The sequence below is a fragment of the Rhinoraja longicauda genome, chromosome 1, assembly GCF_053455715.1.
Source record: "Rhinoraja longicauda isolate Sanriku21f chromosome 1, sRhiLon1.1, whole genome shotgun sequence".
Lineage (NCBI taxonomy): Eukaryota > Metazoa > Chordata > Chondrichthyes > Rajiformes > Arhynchobatidae > Rhinoraja > Rhinoraja longicauda.
Genome location: NC_135953.1, coordinates 6,447,404 through 6,461,883, shown reverse-complemented (window position 1 = coordinate 6,461,883; position 14,480 = coordinate 6,447,404). Strand labels below are relative to the sequence as shown.

Sequence of the window (14,480 nt, the reverse complement as noted above, 5' to 3'; positions counted from 1 at the left end):
CGTGTCCAACCCCTTAATAATTTTATACGTTTCGATAAGATCCCCTCTCATCCTTCTAAATTCCAGCGTATACAAGCCTAGTAATATAGACTTTAAATTTTTTTCTTTTTTTTTCTATTTTATATCTGCGGGAAGAAACAGAGGAAAGAATAATAGAACCAAAAGACAAAACAAATGTCCCAGGGTCTATGTAGTTCAGAACTTATTTGAGGTTGCAGTGTTTAATAGCCTGATGGCTGTGGGGCAGAAGCTGTTCCTGAACTTGGACATTACAGTTTTCAGGCTCCTGTACCTTCTTCCCGATGGCAGGGGTGAAACGAGAGCGTGGCCGGGGTGGTGAGGGTCTCTGATGATGCCGGCTGCCTTCGTGAGGCAACGACTCCAGTAGATCCCTTCGACGGTCGGAATGTCAGGCCCAGTCTATCTCCTGGAAGCCTGCAATGTGGGCCTGGGTGGATGAACAATCCCTTGTGTCAATAACTGCAGATGCTGGTACAAATCTGCTGCAAATGCTGGTCTGAAGAAGGGTCTCGACCGAAACGTCACCCATTCCTTCTCTCCTGAGATGCTGCCTGACCTGCTGAGTTACTCCAGCAATTTGTAATACCTTGTGTCAAAGTGATCAAGTTACCCTTGCTTTCCCTCTCTCTCCATCCCTCCCCCATCCTAGTTATCCGACCAGTCTGACTGTCCTCCTGATTAAATTTATACAACGATCAGGCAAAACATTATGCCTAATATACTGTTGGTCCTCCGTGTGCAGCCCCATACGCAACAGGGTGCGATGCACTGTGTATTGTGACACATTCCTCCCGTGACCACCATTAACATTTTCTGTGACTTGTGCCACAGTCGACCTTCTGTCGGTTCGGACCAGACGGGATCAAGTCAAGTCAAGTCAAGTCAAATTTATTTGTCACATACACATACACGATGTGCAGTGAAATGAAAGTGGCAATGCCTGCGGGTTGTGCACAAAAAGAATTACAGTTACAGCATATAAATAAAGTTAATAAGTTACTATTAGTGTCGACAAAAATTTAGTCTCTGGGGTTATAAAAGTTGACAGTCCTGATGGCCTGTGGGAAGAAGCTCTGTCTCATCCTCTCTGTTTTCGCAGCGTGACAGCGGAGGTGTTTGCCTGATCGTAGCATCTGGAACAGTCCATTACTGGGGTGGCAGGGGTCCCTCATGATCTTGCTTGCTCTGGATCTGCACCTCCTGATGTATAGGTCCTGCAGGGGGACGAGTGTAGTTCCCATGGTGCGTTCTGCCGAACGCACTACTCTCTGCAGGGCCATCCTGTCCTGCGCAGAGCTGTTCCCAAACCAGACTGTAATGTTGCCGGACAGGATGCTCTCTACAGCCCCAGAGGAGAAGCATTGAAGGATCCTCAGAGGCACTCTGAATTTCCTCAATTGTCTAAGGTGGTAAAGGCGCTGCTTAGCCTTACCCACCAATGCGGCAATGTGCGTTGCCCACGTCAGATCCTCTGTGATGCGGATAGCCTTCATTGCCCTCGCACATCGATGAGCCTTGGGCGCCCAACACCCTGTCTGTCGCCGGTTTGTGGTTTGGTCCCTGCTCGGACCACTGTCGATCGGTACTCACCACTGCTGACCGGGAGCACCCCACAAGCCTTACCGTTTCAGAGATGCTCTGACCCAGTCATCTGGCCATAACAATTTGGCCCCTTGTCAAAGTCGCTCAGGTCTTTACTCCTGCCCATTTCTCCTGCATCCAACACGTCAACTTCAAGAACTGACTGTTCACTTGCTGCCTAATATATCCCACCCCTTGACAGGTGCCATGGTAACAAGATAATCAATGTTATTCACTTCACCTGTCAGTGGTCATAATGTTTTGGCTCATCGGTGTATCTCAGTTTGCTTCGTTGTCACCTTCCCCTTGCTAACTAGGATCTATTCTACAGTTTCCTTGTACCGCGTCCCCTTTGATGTATCGTTTTCACACCTTGCCCTTCCATATCTCTGTGTCTCCCTCTCCCCTGACTCTCAGTCTGAAGAAGGGTCTCGACCCCAAATGTCACCCATTCCTTCTCTCCAGAGGTGCTGCCTGTCCCGCCGAGTTACTCCAGCACTTTTGAGTCCATCTTCGGTGTAAACCAGCATCTGCAGTTCCTTCCCACACATTCAATTGTGGATATCATATCATCATATCATATATATACAGCCGGAAACAGGCCTTTTCGGCCCTCCAAGTCCGTGCCGCCCAGCGATCCCCGCACCATCCCACACCCACTAGGGACAATTTTTACATTTACCCAGCCAATTAACCTACATACCTGTACGTCTTTGGAGATGATCTATAACCCCCCACTTCCCCTCAACCCCATGCTCCTGCCTTCGCCCCATAGTCAAGAGTCAAGAAATGTTAAGAGAAATATTAGTTTAACAAGAGAAAAAACTGCAGATGCTGGTTTATATCGAAGGTGGACACAAAATGCTGGAGTAACTCAGCAGGTCGGGCAGCATCTCTGGAGAGAAGGAATGGGCGACGTTTCGGGTCGAGACCCTTCTTCAGACTGATATCAGGGGGGGGGGGGCGGGACAAAGGTAGGAGGTAGTGGGGAGACAGGAAGACTAGTGGGAGAACTGGGAAGGGGGAGGGGATGGAGAGGGCAAGCAGGGACCACCTGAAGTTAGAGGCTAAACTCTCGTTGAAGGGAGGAGGAGAACCTCTTCAAAGTAGACATACCTTGAGGAGATTTTGCAGTGGAGTGGCAAGCTGTGTAGGAAAAAAAACTGCAGATGCTGGTTTAAATCGAAGGTAGACACAAAATGCTGGAGTAACTCAGCGGGTCAGGCAGCGTCTCGGGGGGAGGAATGGAACGGGTGACGTTTCGGGTCGAGATCCTGGAGTGGCAAGATGTATAGGAAATGCTTCCATTCTCTATCCCCACCCACCCTCCCCCCTTCCCAGTTCTCCCACTTGTCTTCCTGCTCTCCGACTACATCCTATCTCTGTCAAGTCAAGTCAAGTTTATTTGTCACATACACATACACGACGTGCAGTGAAATGAAAGTGGCAACGCCTGCGGGTTGTGCACAAAAAAGAATTGCAGATACAGCATATAAATAAAGTTAATAAAGTTAATACAGAGAAGACAAAGTTTAGTCCCTGGAGTTATAAAAGTTGACAGTCCTGATGGCCTGTGGGAAGAAACTCCGTCTCATCCTCTCCGTTTTCACAGCGTGACAGCGGAGGCGTTTGCCTGATCGTAGCAGCTGGAACAGTCCGTTGCTGGGGTGGCAGGGGTCCCTCATGATCTTGCTTGCTCTGGATCTGCACCTCCTGATGTATAGGTCCTGCAGGGGGGCGAGTGTAGTTCCCATGGTGCGTTCTACCGAACGCACTACTCTCTGCAGGGCCATCCTGTCTTGGGCAGAGCTGTTCCCAAACCAGACTGTAATGTTGCCGGACAGGATGCTCTCTACAGCCCCAGAGTAGAAGCAATGAAGGATCCTCAGAGACACTCTGAATTTCCTCAGTTGTCTAAGGTGGTAAAGACGCTGCTTTGCCTTACCCACCAGTGCGGCAATGTGCGTTGCCCACGTCAGATCCTCTGTGATGCGGACTCCCAGGTATTTAAAGCTGCTCACCCTATTCACAGTAATCCCATTTATCTCCAGTGGCGTGTACGTCCTTGGATGTTTAGCCCTTCTGAAGTCCACAATCAGCTCCTTAGTTTTAGTGACATTCAAGAGGAGGCTATTGTCCTGACACCAGAGTGCCAGATCAGCCACCTCCTCCCGGTAGGCCTTCTCATCGTTGTTGGAGATCCGGCCCACCACCACAGTGTCATCAGCAAACTTGATGTCTCACCCCCTCCCCCGACATCAGTGTGAAGAAGGGTCTCTACCCGAAACGTCACCCATTCCTTCTCTCCAGAGATGCTGCCTGACCCGCTGAGTTGCTCCAGCATTTTTGTGTGCACCTATGAGGTTAACATTTCAGGTCAAAGACCTTTCATCAGAAACAAAAGAATGGTTCTTTCTCTTCAAAAAAAGCGAACATAAATAAACGAGATAAATATAGACTTGCAAATGATGAAGACTGCAGGAGATCACAGGGAAATGTGATTATGAGGATGTCAGGGATGTATTTTTGATCGTTATCTAATGGTTGCTCGAGGATCCAACGATACTTCATTGTCACGTGTACCGAGGTACAGGGAAAAGCTTTGTTTTTTTCACGTAAACTGGCGAAATCAAACGTGCAGGAAGCAACTGCGGATGTTGGTTTAAACCGAAGACAGACACAAAAAGCTGGAGTAACTCAGCGGGACAGGCAGCACCTCTGGAGAGAAGGGAATGGGTGACGTTTCGGGTCTGTCGGGTCGAGTTGGAACCCTGTCTGGATGTGGAGAGGATGTTTCCACTAGTGGGAGAGTCCAGGACCGCAGTATAAGCCACATTGTATGACTCTACGATTCCTTAAAGATCATTGTGGACTAGGAGGACCGAAGGGCCTGTTTCCACGCTGTATAACCTCACGACTCTGTCAGATCTCGGCCAAACGCAGGCAGGTGGGACTAGAATGGTGGGACTCTGTCATATGATGAAAGAATGGAGCGACTGGGCTTGTATTCACTGGAATTTAGAAGGATGAGAGGGGATCTTACAGAAACGGATAAAATTATTAAGGGATTGGACACGCTAGAGGCAGGAAACATGTTCCCGATGTTGGGGGAGTGCAGAACAAGAGGCCTCAGTTTAAGAATAAGGGGTCGGCCATTTAGAACGGAGATGAGGAAAAACTTTTTCACTCAGAGAGTTGTGAATCTGTGGAATTCTCTCTGCCTCAGAAGGCAGTGGAGGCCGATTCTCTGAATGCTTTCAAGAGAGAGTTAGATAGAGCTCTTAAGGATAGCGGAGTCAGGGGGTACGGGGAGAAGGCAGGAACGGCGTACTGATTGTGGATGATCAGCCATGATCATATTGAATGGCGGTGCTGGCTCGAAGGGCCGAATGGCCTCCTCCTGCACCTATTTTCTATGTTCTTTGTAGTGTAGATGGGTCATGTTGGTCAGTGCGGACTTGATGGATTGAAGGGCCTGTTTCTACACAGTAGGACTCGACTCGACAAGTGACATCGGTGGCTCAGCGGTAGAGTTGCTGCCTTACAGCGAATGCAGCGCCGGAGTCCAGGGTTCGATCCTGACTACGGGTGCTGTATGTACGGAGTTTGTATGTTCTCCCCCGTGACCTGCGTGGATTTTCTCTGATATCTTCAGTTTCCCCCCACCACTCCAAAGACGTGCAGGTTTGTAGGTTAATTGGCTTGGAGTAAATGTAAAAATTGACCCTAGTGTGTGTAGGACAATGTTAATATGCGGGGATCGCTGGGCGGCGCGGACCCGGTGGGCCGAAAGGGCCTGTTTCCCGCGCTGTATCTCTAAACTAAAACTGAACCACACGGACAGGTGGGACTCGTGTAGATGGGGCAGTGTGGGCAAGTTGGGCCGAAGGGCCTTGTTTCCGTGCCCTCTGCCTCTTGGCGATGGGCCGGGCGACACTCCAGCCACGCTAACGATGGTGGCTAGCGGCCTCATCGCCAGCAAATCGAGTGCCTCTGCCTCGCGCTCGTTCAGTGCTTCTCGGAGGCTGGAATCAGGCGGGTTTTACAATCCAAGGCCTGAACCTGGGAATAAATCTTCCAAACGACCGGCTCCTCTCAGCCTCCTTACAAATTACCAGCCTCACCGGCCGTTTGAGAGGCGGCTAATGACCGGAATCCATCCTCTCTCCCTCTCCAAGTTTGTTTCAAATTAGACAAGGGTTTGTAAATCAACCCGTTGGCGTTTCATGTTTCCCCTGGCGAATCGCCAAAGCCACGTCATATATTTTTTCCGCCCCGCTCCCCTTCCCCTGCTGATACCTTTCCTCCTTTTCTAACTAGCGGCCCCTCCGTTATGCGTTTCAATGTTTGACATAGAAACATAGACAATAGGTGCAGGAGGAGGCCATTCGGCCCTTCGAGCCAGCACCGCCATTCATTGTGATCATCCACAATCAGTAACCGGTGCCTGCCTTCTCCCCATATCATATCATATCATATATATACAGCCGGAAACAGGCCTTTTCGGCCCTCCAAGTCCGTGCCGCCCCAGTGATCCCCGTACACTAACACTATCCTACACCCACTAGGGACAATTTTTACATTTACCCAGCCAATTAACCTACACACCTGTACGTCTTTGGAGTGTGGGAGGAAACCGAAGTTCTCGGAGAAAACCCACGCAGGTCACGGGGAGAACCTACAAACTCCTTACCCTTGATTCCACTAGCTCCTAGAGCTCTATCTAACTCTCTCTGAAATCCATCCAGTGAATCGGCCTCCACTGCCCTCTGTGGCAGAGAATTCCACAAATTCACAACTCTCTGGTTGAAAAAGTCCCTTCTCACCTCAGTTTTAAATGGCCTCCCCTTTATTCTAAGACTGTGGCCCCAGGTTCTGGACTCCCTCAACATTGGGAACATTTTCCCTGCATCTAGCTTGCCATTAATTGCATATTTTCCCCTTACGTTTGACATCCAAAGTGCAGCACCCCACACTTGCTTGGAGTCACCGGAAGTCACAAGAGGCCATGGGAGGATTTGAACTCATTACCGACTGGGCTTGTATACACTGGAATTTAGAAGGATAAGAGGGGATCTTATCGAAACATATAAGATTATTAAGGGATTGGACACGTAGAGGCAGGAAACATGTTCCCGATGTTGGGGGAGTCCAGAACCAGGGGCCACAGTTTAAGAATAAGGGGGAGGCCATTTTGAACGGAGATGAGGAAAAACCTTTTCACTCAGAGAGTTGTGAATCTGTAGAATCTCTGCCTCAGAGGGCAGTGGAGGCCAATTCCCTGAATACTTTCAAGAGAGAGTTAGGTAGAGCTCTTAATGATAGCGGAGTCAGGGGGGTATGGGGAGAAGGCAGGAACGGGGGTACTGATTGTGGATGATCAGCCATGATCACATTGAATGGCGGTGCTGGCACGAAGGGCCGAGTGGCCTCCTCCTGCACCTATTGTCTATTGTCTACCCTGACCTCAATGGTCCAGAACGTTCATAGCTGGTCCTTTAACCCGACACTACACTACAACAGATAGACACTCAGCGGGACGAGAAGGAATAGGTGAATAGGTGACGTTTCGTGTCGATGCCCTTCTTCAGTCTACCGAACACAATGTTTCCACTAGTGGGAGAGTCCTGGACCAGAGGGCACGGCCTCAGAATAAAAGGACGTACTTTAAGAGGTGGAATTTCTTGAGTCAGAGGGTGGCGAATCTGTGGAACTCATTGGCATTGATGGCTTTGGCAGGTACTATTGCAGCATTTAGACAGGTACATAGATAGGACAGGTTTAGGAGGAACATGGGCCATACGCAGGCAGGTGGGACTAGTGCAGCTGGGACATTGTTGGCCGGTGTGGGCAAGTTGGGCCGAAGGGCCTGTTTCCACACTGTATCACTCTGTGACTCTATGACTCTATGACTGTGGAGCCGAAGTCATTGAGTATTTTTAAGGTGGAGTTTGACAGATCTTGATCAGTGCGGGGTGTCGGTGGTTACGGGGAGAAGGCAGGAGAATGGGGCTGGGAGAGAATGGTAGATCAGCCATGACTGAATGGCGGGACAGACTCGATGGGCCGAATGGCCTAATTCTGCTTCAATGAGAGAGAGAGAGAGAGAGAGAGAGAGAGAGAGAGAGAGAGAGAGAGAGAGAGAGAGAGAGAGAGAGAGAGAGAGAGAGAGACAGAGAGAGAGGAGAGAGAGAGAGAGAGAGAGAGAGAGAGAGAGAGAGAGAGAGAGAGAGAGAGAGAGAGAGAGAGAGAGAGAGAGAGAGAGAGAGAGAGAGAGAGCAAATTAAATTATATGTTGCACTGATGTTTTGCAAATTGCTATTCGTATAGTACAATCCGCAGTATCTTGCATTTGGGAATCCTGAGACAATGAAAATACTAGTTTCAGAGGTATAGAAACATAGAAAACATAGAAAATAGGTGCAGGAGTAGGCCATTCGGCCCTTCGAGCCTGCACCGCCATTCAATATGATCCATGGCTGATCATCCAACTCAGTATCCCATACCTGCCTTCTCTCCATACCCCCTGATCCCTTTAGCCACAAGGGCCACATCTAACCCCCTCTTAAATATAGCCAATGAACTGGCCTCAACTACCTTCTGTGGCAGAGAATTCCACAGATTCACCACTCTCTGTGTGAAGAAAAACGTTCTCATCTCGGTCCTAAAAGACTTCCCCCTTATCCTTAAACTGTGACCCCTTGTTCTGGACTTCCCCAACATCGGGAACAATCTTATAGCCCAGTGGTTGTGCATGTACCAAAGAGTTTTACATTCATTGTTGTGGACCATATTTAAACATTGAATTTAATGTCATTCACAAAATGCTGGAGTAACTCAGCAGGTCAGGCAGCATCTCGAGAGAGAGAAGGAATGGGTGACGTTTCGGGTCGAGACCCTTCTTCAGTCTGAAGAAGGGTCTCGACCCGAAACGTCACCCATTCCTTCTCTCTCTCGAGATGCTGCCTGACCTGCTGAGTTACTCCAGCATTTTGTGAATAAATCGATTTGTACCAGCATCTGCAGTTATTTTCTTATACGAATTTAATGTCATTTTCTTTATCTCATGCTTTGAAATTCAAAGCAGATGGGAATGGAAGATATTGTTTTTGACTGGATTTTCTTGCTATGGTCTCAAATTAGTCTTAATAATGTGTCACATTCTCAATAAAACATTACATTTTCATTCAGCACTAAAAAAAATTTTTAAAAGAGAGAGAGAGAGAGAGAGAGAGAGAGAGTGAGAGAGAGAGAGAGAGAGAGAGAGAGAGTGAGAGAGAGAGAGAGGAGAGAGAGTCAGAGAGAGAGAGAGAGAGAGAGAGAGAGAGAGAGAGAGAGAGAGAGAGAGAGAGAGAGAGAGAGAGAGAGAGAGAGAGAGAGAGGAGAGAGAGAGAGAGAGAGAGAGAGAGAGAGAGGAGAATAGAGATTTTAATGTCAAGACAGCAGCTTGTGTTAGCTGCCTTTGGGTGAAAGTTCAGTGGTACACCAGGGATCAAGTATTGATTTGTTATCTGCCCGGTAACACATTCAGAAGACTGGAGGGGGGGGGGGGGAAGGGGGGCGGAGAACTGGGTGGCACGGTGGCGCAGCAGTAGAGTTGCTGCCTCGCAGCGCTGGAGACCCGGGTTCCATCCCGACTACGGGCGCCGTCTGTACGGAGTTTGTACGTTCTCCCCCGTGACCCGCGTGGGTTTTCTCCGGGTGCTCCGGTTTCGTCCCACACTCCCAAAGACGTGCAGGCAAAGATTGTAAATCGTCCCTACCACGTGTAGGATAGTGTTAGTTTGCGGGGATCGCTGGTCGGCGCAGACCCGGTGGGCCGAAGGGCCTGTTTCCACACTGTATCTCTAACTAAACTAAAGTAAACTAAACCAGCTGTTCTGCTGAAATTTCCGAGTTAGCTTTGGAAAGTGGCCAATTTTTCCAGAGTTCAATTAGTCAAATTCAGGGGCAAAGTAGCTAAGATATTCTACATCGCCATCTACATATCTCTCATTTCCCACTCCCCTGACTCTCAGTCTGAGTGAGGAAGGGTCTCGATCTGACACGTCACCCATTCCTTCTCTCCAGAAATGCTGGCTGTCCCGCTGAGTTAGGATGGATGAGAGGAGATCTTATCGAAACGTATAAGATTATTAAGGGGTTGGACACGTTAGAGGCAGGAAACATGTTCCCAATGTTGGGGGGGGGGGGGGGGGTCCAGAACAAGGGGCCACAGTTTAAGAATAAGGGGTAGGCCATTTAGAACTGAGATGAGGAAAAACTTTTTCAGTCAGAGAGTTGTGAATCTGTGGAATTCTCTGCCTCAGTGGAGGCCAATTCTCTGAACGCATTCAAGAGAGAGCTGGATAGAGCTCTTAAGGATAGCGGAGTCAGGGGGGTATGGGGAGAAGGCAGGAACGGGGTACTGATTGAGAACGATCAGCCATGATCACATTGAATGGCGGTGCTGGCTCGAAGGGCCGAATGGTCTCCTCCTGCCCCTATTGTACTCCAGCTTTTTCTGTCTATATCTTCAGTTTAAAACCAGCGTCTGCAGTTCGTCCCGATGCCTCTCAGGTTTTGTTGTCCACTTATAGTCGTAGGTTCACACAGCGCGGACGCAGGGCCTCAGGCCCAACACGCCCTTGCATGGAGGGCACTGCACTGAGGAGTCCTGGGATCCCTGGGATGGCAGGACTTTCATACGAAGAAAGACTGGATAGACTCGGCTTGTACTCGCTGGAATTTAGAAGATTGAGGGGGATCTTACAGAAACTTACAAAATTCTTAAGGGGTTGGACAGGCTAGATGCGGGAAGATTGTTCCCGATGTTGGGGAAGTCCAGAACAAGGGGGTCACAGTTTAGGACCGAGATGAGAAAGTTTTTTTTTCACACAGAGAGTGGTGAATCTGTGGAATTCTCTGCCACAGAAGGTAGTTGAGGCCAGTTCATTAGCTATATTTAAGAGGGAGTTAGATGTGGCCCTTGTGGCTAAAGGGATCAGGGGGTATGGAGAGAAGGCAGGTACGGGATACTGAGTTGGATGATCAGCCATGAACTTATTGAATGGCGGTGCAGGCTCGAGGGGCCGAATGGCCTACTCCCGCACCTATTTTCTATGTTTCTATGTTTCTATGAGTCGCTCGCAACCTGTTTCTCTCGCGGTTCACAGACTGGCCAGCCGCCCGGCACTGCTGCGGGCTGGAAGTGTCTGTGTACCACGTGTACATGGAGTGTGTGAGTCTGTGTACCACGTGTACATGGAGTGTGTGAGTCTGTCTACCACGTGTACATGGAGTGTGTGAGTCTGTGTACCACGTGTACATGGAGTGTGTGAGTCTGTGTACTGCGTGTACATGCAGTGTGTGAGTCTGTACCACGTGTACATGCAGTGTGTGAGTCTGTGTACCGCTTGTACATGCAGTGTGTGAGTCTGTGTACCGCGTGTACATGCAGTGTGTGAGTCTGTGTACCACGTGTACACGGAGTGTGTGAGTCTGTGTACCGCGTGTACATGCAGTGTGTGAGTCTGTGTACCGCGTGTACATGCAGTGTGTGAGTCTGTGTACCACGTGTACACGGAGTGTGTGAGTCTGTGTACCACGTGTACATGGAGTGTGTGAGTCTGTGTACCACGTGTGTATGGAGTGTGTGAGTCTGTGTACCACCTGTACATGGAGTGTGTGAGTCCTGTGTACTGCGTGTACATGGACTGTGTGAGTCTGTGTACCACGTGTACATGGAGTGTGTGCGTCTGTGTACCACGTGTGTATGGGGTGTGTGAGTCTGTGTACCACGTGTACATGCAGTGTGTGAGTCTGTGTACCACGTGTGTATGGGGTGTGTGAGTCTGTGTACTGCGTGTACATGGAGTGTGGGAGTCTGTGTACTGCGTGTACATGGAGTGTGTGAGTCTGTGTACCACCTGTACATGGAGTGTGTGAGTCTGTGTACTGCGTGTACATGGAGTGTGTGAGTCTGTGTACCACATGTGTATGGAGAGTGTGAGTCTGTGTACTTCGTGTACATGGAGTGTGTGAGTCTGTGTACTGCGTGTACATGGAGTGTGTGAGTCTGTGTACTGCGTGTACATGGAGTGTGTGAGCCTGTGTACCACGTGTGTATGGAGTGTGTGAGTCTGTGTACTGCGTGTACATGGAGTGTGTGAGTCTGTGTACCGCGTGTACATGGAGTGTGTGAGCCTGTGTACCACGTGTACATGGGGTGTGTGAGTCTGTGTACCACGTGTACATGGAGTGTGTGAGTCTGTGTACACGTGTACATGGAGTGTGTGAGTCTGTGTACCACGTGTACATGGAGTGTGTGAGTCTGTGTACCGCGTGTACATGCAGTGTGTGAGTCTGTGTACCACGTGTACATGGAGTGTGTGAGTCTGTGTACTGCGTGTACATGGAGTGTGTGAGTCTGTGTACTGCGTGTACATGGAGTGTGTGAGTCTGTGTACCACCTGTACATGGAGTGTGTGAGTCTGTGTACCACGTGTACATGGAGTGTGTGAGTCTGTGTACTGCGTGTACATGCAGTGTGTGAGTCTGTACCACGTGTACATGCAGTGTGTGAGTCTGTGTACCACGTGTACATGGAGTGTGTGAGTCTGTGTACCACGTGTGTATGGAGTGTGTGAGTCTGTACCACGTGTGTATGGAGTGTGTGAGTCTGTGTACCACGTGTGTATGGGGTGTGTGAGTCTGTGTACCACGTGTACATGCAGTGTGTGAGTCTGTGTACCACGTGTGTATGGGGTGTGTGAGTCTGTGTACTGCGTGTACATGGAGTGTGGGAGTCTGTGTACTGCGTGTACATGGAGTGTGTGAGTCTGTGTACCGCGTGTACATGGAGTGTGTGAGTCTGTGTACCACGTGTGTATGGAGTGTGTGAGTCTGTGTACTGCGTGTACATGGAGTGTGTGAGTCTGTGTACCGCGTGTACATGGAGTGTGTGAGCCTGTGTACCACGTGTACATGGAGTGTGTGAGTCTGTGTACCACGTGTACATGCAGTGTGTGAGTCTGTGCACCACGTGTACATGGAGTGTGTGAGTCTGTGCACCGCGTGTACATGGAGTGTGTGAGCCTGTGCACCACGTGTACATGGAGTGTGTGAGTCCGAAACGATAACAATACGTTCTCAAAACATTAACAGACAATGCACTAACACTAATACAAGTAAATAACACTAATACAAACTAAAGCTACATATTTATACACTAACACTCGTCTGTTTGTTTGTCCCTGAACTATAGCCGAAAGGTAGACCATAGCCAAAGGAAGAAGTTTCATTGAAATCGGTGTGATATATTTAAAGTTATTCACGTTAAAGTTTAAATCTATCTCCTAGTGAGGGAGGGGGAGGGAGGGGGGGGGGGGTTGTGGGGGTGGAAAGGGGAGGGGAAGGGGGGAGGGGGGAGGGAAGCGAGAGGGGGGAAGAGGGGAGGGGGGGCAAGTGGGGGGGGAGGGGAAGGGGAGGGGGAGGTGGGGGAGGAGAGGGCCCTATACCAATGCAGAAGAGGTTTGGGCCCAACGGGTCCACTTGGTCTAGTGCTATTTAATCCTTTATTTCATTTTCAGTATCAAGAACCCTGTAGTCGGCACCAAGGAAAACCCATCCCAAAAATATTGGGGTACGTCAGTGAATACCTATCAGGAACATTGATGTGCGTCAATGAATGCCGAAAGGTTGTTGTGCTGTACAGCTACATTAACCTTTAGACAATAGACAATAGACAATAGGTGCAGGAGGAGGCCATTCGGCCCTTCGACCCTGTAACGCACCGCCATTCAATGTGATCATGGCTGATCATTCTCAATCAGTACCCCGTTCCTGCCTTCTCCCCATACCCCCTGACTCCGCTATCTTTAAGAGCTCTATCTAGCTCTCTCTTGAATGCATCCAGAGAATTGGCCTCCACTGCCCTCTGAGGCAGAGAATTCCACAGATTCACAACTCTCTGACTGAAAATGTTTTTCCTCATCTCCGTTCTAAATGGCCTACCCCTTATTCTTAAACTGTGGCCCCTGTTCTGGACTCCCCCAACATTGGGAACATGTTTCCTGCCTCTAACGTGTCCAACCCCTTAATAATCTTATACGTTTCGATAAGATATACCTTTGTCATACTGCAGCTTCCACAAGTGTGTGCGTGCGAGTATGTGTGCATTTGTGTGTGTGTGTGTGTGTGTGTGTGTGTGTGTGTGTGTGTGTGTGTGTGTGTGTGTGGGCACGAGTGTGCGTGTGTGTGAGTGTGTGCGTGCATGTGTGCTTGCGTGTGTATGTGCGTGCTTATTCATGTGTGTGTGAGTGTGTGCGCATGTGGGTGGAGCCAATTCACTGGATGAATTTAAGAAACGAGTTAGATAGAGCTCTAGGGGCTAGCGGAATCAAGGGGTATGGGGAGAAGGCAGGCACGGGTTACTGATTGTGGATGATCAGCCATGATCACAATGAATGGCGGTGCTGGCTCGAAGGGCCAAATGGCCTCCTCCTGCACCTCTTTTCTATGTTTCTCTGTTTCTATGTTTGTGTGTGTGCAAGCGCGTATGTGTGCAAGTGTGTGTGAGGATGCGTGCGTGAGCATGTATGTGCATGCATGTGTGCGTGCATTCATGTGTGTGTTGTGCTTGTGTGCGTGCGCACGTGTGCATGAGCACGTGTGCATGAGCACGTGTGTGTGTGCAAGTGTACGCGCAGTTGTGTGTGGCGAGTGTGCGTGTGTGCGTGTGTGTGAGTGTGTGCGTGTGTGCGAGTGTGTGTATGTGTGTGTGTGCGAGTGTGTCAATGTGTGTGTGTGTGTGTGTGCGCGCGAGTGTGTGTGTGAGTGTGTGTGTGTGTGTGCGAGTGTGTGTGTGTGTGTGTGTGTGTGTGTGAATGTGAGTGTGC

The 14,480-nt window shown here is 49.5% G+C and overlaps 1 pseudogene across 1 annotated transcript in view; it reads left to right on the top strand.

The window, feature by feature from the left end:
- LOC144598341 (transcription factor COE3-like) overlaps positions 1–14,480 on the top strand; it is a 167,578-nt pseudogene that overhangs the window by 96,426 nt on the left and 56,672 nt on the right. The window contains exon 7 of the transcript XR_013547852.1: positions 13,173–13,225. The product of XR_013547852.1 is annotated as a transcription factor COE3-like (transcript). The remainder of the gene's footprint in view (positions 1–13,172; positions 13,226–14,480) is intronic.